This window comes from Nannobrachium achirus (genome assembly GCF_963921795.1).
Source record: "Nannobrachium achirus genome assembly, chromosome: 20".
Lineage (NCBI taxonomy): Eukaryota > Metazoa > Chordata > Actinopteri > Myctophiformes > Myctophidae > Nannobrachium > Nannobrachium achirus.
Window position 1 is genome coordinate 11,501,851 of NC_137827.1, and position 6,000 is coordinate 11,507,850.

The following is a 6,000-nucleotide window of genomic DNA, read 5'->3' on the forward strand; positions in this document are numbered from 1 at the left end:
TCCATTGCAGGCATTTGTTTTGCACAAAAAAACATTCCGTGGGCTAGAAATAGCCTCAGAAAACAATACACGTATGGGTGAGTATTCATGTTAGTCGGAGGCCTTAGGGTTTTTTTTCTCGTGCTAATCAGTCTAAAAGTGCAAAAATTTGCACAGATGTAGCTCAGGGCTTGCTCTAATGATTTAGCTAGGGCGCCCGAGTCTGCGACATTCGGGGTCGCCACAGTGGCCAAATCAAGTTGGGCTCCCATCGACTTTAGTGATGAAAAGTGATGAGTCATCACTTTTCAGAGTTTTGTGGGTGTTGTGGTGACCCCGAAGGTCGCCGACCTAGCTAAATCATTAGAGCATGCCCTGAGCTACATCTGTGCAAAATGTTGCACTTTTAGACTGATTAGCATGAGAAAAAAAACCCTAAGGCCTCCGACTAACATGAATACTCACCCATACGTGTATTGTTTTCTGAGGCTATTTCTAGCCCACGGAATGTTTTTTGTGCAAAACAAATGCCTGCAATGGATTCAGCATCATGACAAACCCCTAGTTAGACCCCTCAGATCCTCCTTAAATACCCCGAAAAATAATATTTTTCTGGGTATTTTCCTCCTGTATAGAAAGTCAATGGGAGCCCATGTTTCAGGCATTAAGGGGTTAATAATAAAAAATGCTCAATGGATATCACTGGTCATCCTCTTGAATCCTTAAGAGGTGACCCCAAGCTACAAGAATCAGTTGAGAAAAAAACTTTTACAGGCGAATCCACGTTCACCCCCATTTTTCCCGGACTACTAAGGAATCCTCGAGACTGAAATCAGTCCCCAGGACTGAGAACTTTAACCCCTGCAAACAAATTTTAAACTGAGTTTTAAAAAGAAACAAGTTCTAATGCACTATAATTAATCTCTCTTTAATGCTCTGTGTCTGGTGTCTTAATGCATGACATTGTATGTAAAGCACTTCGAATCGTCTTGTTCAGTTCAAATGAATCTTGCCTCGCCTAATCTAATCTGGGTTGACTACAACAGTGGGACACCACAGTCAAGCGCTGTAGAGCTATAATAATGTCATCCAAATGCGTAAAGGAAAGCGCAGAGAGACAGTCTCTCAATGCATCGTGCATTAGGATTTTAACCAGGCACGTTCACACATAGACATCAAAGGGGGCTTGAGCCCCTGCCCTTTTATCCTTCTGTAAAAAAAGTGCCCTCTCCAGACCATGAATGCAGTTTTTACTAGGGTGAAAGAAATGCAAATGTCCTCTTTCCATTCCATAGCTGAAGGCAGCGTTCAATTGCCTTGTCCAAACTCTCCTGAACTTGAATGCAGCATACCCTCTCTGTGTAGAAATCCATGCTGTTATGCCACATCTCCAGTATTTACTTGATTATGCTTGGTTCAGTGTGGTACAATTGGTTCAGTGTGGTATCGACCTCCAAGCTCGTTGTGAGCTTGGAGGTCGGCTATTTTCGACATTTCCACCAAAAGGCCTTTTTAGAAATGTCAGCCCCTGCCTCTCTCACATTCTCTGCACGTCCCTTATTTTAACCTTGGATAATTAAGCCTCTGTCGTTCTACCATACTGTTCATCCCTCTCTCCTTTATGCAGAGTGGAGTGTGACAAAGGCGCTTCAAGCTGCCGTGTGGCCGTTATGTATGACAGGACAGTGTAGAGAATCCCTTCCAGACCACTGGTAACGCTCTTAAATTACACACGGAGAGCCGTGACCAGACACATTTCTCATAACAGGGTTGATGTCGGCTCTCAGCGCATCGTCACACCCGTGTTGCCCTGTCTGTTTGTTATAAGCGACTTTGGGCTTGTTTTTTTTTTCTGTGAAAGCAGGTAGTTGCAGTTTTTTTTAAGTGTAGTTGCTTATTTGGTCTTGCTGGTCTTTCATGTCAAGGACCCCCAAATGAATATGTATTTGTCCGTGGCCCCCCATCTGAAACTATCTTGTGCCAGGGATCTTTCTGCAGATTTACAATCTGCATCGCGTTGTCAGTAGACCCGTAGACGCGTTGTGAGCTTATAGATCGGCTATGTTCTCATTTTCAAATGAAACCGTCTATTTTCAAATGAAAATACTAGTGGTGTCAACAATAATCGATTCAGCAATGAATCACAATTCGATTCAATGCAGCAACTTGACATAATTGATAATCGATATAGTAATTCTAAATAAAACATCCTGTTCAGTGTATCTGACTGCTTGTATTGACTGTAATTTGCCGTGTTGTGCAGTAATACCAGGAAGGCCGCTCTCTGAGCTCGCCCTTTCTCAGAAATATACTGTAGAAAAGTGTGATGCATCGCAATGCATCATAGAATCGAATCGTGACCTGGTGTATCTTAATCGAATTGAATAGTGAGGGTAGTGCCAATGCACACCTCTAGAAAATACTGTATACAGTCGTGGCTACCCTTGCATTTGTTTAAAAAAAAACACAGAATTGTCTAGATTGTGCACAGTGAAGGAACATCAAGGTCTCTGGAGATGGACTTGGAGCCTTCAGATTGTCCATGCTTGGCTACAATCTGACCTTTGACCTCCTGAGTATTCTCTCCTTTTTGATTTGGTCCATGCTCAGTGTGTGACACAAAACAGCAGAATTGACTGCATTTAAACTGGGTGGATTAGTGGTTACTAAAAGATTAAAGTCAACTTGGACTCACCACAGGTGAGTTCCGGGTGAATAGCCTGCTTGAAATTCAAGTACAGAGTATTTAAGTATGTCTGCAAGTTTCTGTGTAGAATGAGCTGGGATTCTGTATTTATTCAAGCTTTATGTTGTGTTCCTCTGCAAACCAAATACTGTATGTTGATGCAAAATATGTTTTCATTTGACAAGCTTCTGGATGATTTTTTTCTGGTTTACAAATGCAAGGGTGCCAATACTTTTAGCCACGACTGTATATGTTTATATATCAGTATATAGGTTTAAAGTTGTTAAACTGATATAGTCTCTTCTTCTGGGCTTGTTTTTTCATAGACTGCTTATTTCTCTCGCTACATCCGGCAACACTGATGGCCACGGTTCACACAGAAATCTGGTAGCGAGTCACAGAGACCGTACCGCAGCTTCTGTGCTGTACCGTGTTATTACATCAACTACGCCACAAACAAACAAAACCGTGAAAACACATTTCAGCGTCTTAAAATCTAGTCTCCAGTAGCATCATGCCCACTATATCTCAACAACATCTGGAATACATATTGTAAGTGCAACAGTTAATCTGTTTTGTTGATTTAAAAATATATATATTTGATTTTAAATACAATCTACAAAAGCATGCGTTCGCAACAGTTTGCAAACTTAGAGATCTGTCTCCTTTGGACTAAGTCGAGATTATTAAAAGAGTTGATTATTAAAAGAAATGTAATTTCCCATGTTGAATCGATGACGTATACAAAATATACGCTACCAGTAAAAGTTGGGACACATCTTCTATTCAATGTGTGTGAGATCCAAACTTTTGACGGTAGGGTATATAAAATGATTACTTCTCACTTAATTATACGATTAAACGGGAAATAATAACCGCTGAGGAAATAGATAATCGATAGTTGCACTGTGGAAGAGCGTTTCAGACTCACCTGCTCTAGTGTGTCTCATCCGAGTGCAGACGGCCCGCAGACGGTCATGTTTGGCTGCACCCCGTCTCTCTCAGAACCCACTGGCTGTGCTGCTTCACCGCCACACTCATCTGAGGAAGGAAACACACACAGAGAGAGGGAGGCGATCAGTCTCTTGTCACAGAAACACAGCTTGTCTGCCGTAATGAACAGCCATGGCTGATGATAACAGGTCTGCCAATTAGAGAGTAGCCCCTAATCCCTGAGCTTTACCGAGAGGACACTTTAATAAGAGAGTAGTGCCAATGTGTCGCCAGCCTCCCTGAACATCACAAATGCATACACACACACAGAGAGAGTCAGAGACACACCAACAACAGAAGAAGAAAAGAAAAAAGTCCCACACAGCTCGCACACTACGGAGATGCTGAGTATTGTTATTCTGTACCTGGGAGTAGGAATGGGACGATATGAAAATTTCATATCACGATTATTGTGACAAGAGAAATCACGATTTACAATATTATCTCGATAATCAAAATCTATTATCTTGGGGCGGAACATTTGCCAAAAAAATTAAAGATCTACAAGCTCACAACGTGACGCGTTGTGAGCTTGTATATCGGCAATTTTTTGGCAAAGACATTTGATAGCGCGTGAAAAAACTGTATTGAGTACGTATATTAGAAGAAGTACCCTTTACCAATTATAGAGGGTTTAAGTGGTAAACGGATATGCAGCTCTGCAAATAAAAAGGTGAATTGACCCAGTGCATGACGGAGGATGATATCACGACACATTAAATCTCCACGGTACGATTATCCTGAGTGTTTTTTATCACGATAATATCGCATATCGTCCCATCCCTACCTTGGAGAAGAGGACCGATGCTTCTTCAACAAGTCTGATAATGCAAAACGGTCATCCAAAAATCACGTTGCTGCTGTAAACAAATCCTCCCAAAAAGCAATATGAAGTTTCCAGTAGACACCCTGCTACTGTATGTATGAAGTTAACTGAGGTCTGTCTGAGTGGAGCGAGCCAGTGGAGTGGCACCCTGGCTACCAGGGGTGTCACACCAAATTCTGGGCCCTGGGTACACTGTGGGCCCCCCGTGAATGTTCTTCATAAGGGGAGGGGTTTTACCCATTTAGACCGGGAACGTATTATTACGCGTTATTTTGTGCTTTAACTTTTGAAAAATAGAAGATATACAAGACGCTGCAAGCTTGTAGAAATTTTGATTCTTTGAATATTTCAAATCCTTCTAAGGTTTGAAAAACCTATGTTTCCATGTCAGTGGTGCTCAAACCTCTTCATGTGAAGGACCCCCAAAATGATAGGTATTTGGCCACGGACCCCCATCTCAAAATACTTAGTTCCAGGGACCCCCAGAAGCGAAATTTGAGTTACAAATGTTCGCTTAAAAACATACATATATTCAAAGATTTGCACACATTTTCACAACTTTAAAAAAATAGCAGATCTATATCTGCTATTTTTCAATAGCTTAAGTATAAAATAATTAAGGCCCCTCCACCTTGGGCCCTAGTAACTCAGTCCCACTCCCCCTCCCCCCCTTGTGACGCCCCTGCTGGCTACTGTGACTACTGTTGGAGGGAAAGTGTCTCCTCCCCTCCTTGGTCTAAGAAACCTCCAGGTCCAGAGAGCCAGCGCTCCAAGCTAAACATTACTCGCATTTTTCCAACTGCACACAACTCGGTGACGTCGTCTTTGATCAGGGTTGGGAAAGTTTGTGAAAGCAGTCTACAGTTTACCCCGGCTGTTTATTTTTAAACATGAATTACAGCTCCAACTGCTGCTTTTTTTCCCTCTCTCCCCCCCGTCTCTGTTTTTTCCACTCTCCACCGGACAGGCCGGGACATGGTTCCAAAACCAGTGGTGGAAAAAGTAGTCAATTTGTTTTACTTAAGTAATGTAGAAATACCGTTACGAATAAAAGTCCGTAATTCAAAATTGACTGGAGTAAAAACACAAAAGTATTGGTATATAATAATATTGTACATAAAGAACAAAAATAGAAAGTACTCATTATGTAGAATGTCCCATTTCACAAGTTTTCAAATGAATAAAATCGTACAATAAAAGCGTGAAATCTCTGCGTGTGTGTATTGTAATCCGCATATCTCGAGAACCGTTCGTCCCACCGGCTTCAGATTCGGCATGCACGTTCCCCGCCGCGGCGCCCTGTGCAGTGCCCGGTCTCGACCCGTCCCGATGCGCAGTTTTCCGGAACCGGCGCGAAACGTTCGGAATCTCCGTATGCGGAGATGATGTATGACATCAGGCTGTTCAGCAAGCGCTGACTCATTGTGACATCACTTCATAAAAGGCTCTGACAATCTACAAGCTCACAATCTACAAGCTCAAAATGTGTTGCGATGCAACGCATTGTGAGCTTGTA

The 6,000-nt window shown here is 42.2% G+C and overlaps 1 protein-coding gene across 1 annotated transcript in view; it reads right to left on the reverse strand.

Moving 5' to 3' along the window:
* The window catches only part of tiam2a (TIAM Rac1 associated GEF 2a), a 141,594-nt gene extending 137,960 nt beyond the window's left edge, over positions 1-3,634 (reverse strand). Inside the window, exon 1 of the mRNA XM_080750603.1 lies at positions 3,597-3,634. The gene's annotated coding sequence lies outside the window, so the exon portion shown is untranslated. The remainder of the gene's footprint in view (positions 1-3,596) is intronic.
* Between the last annotated feature and the right edge of the window lie 2,366 nt (positions 3,635-6,000).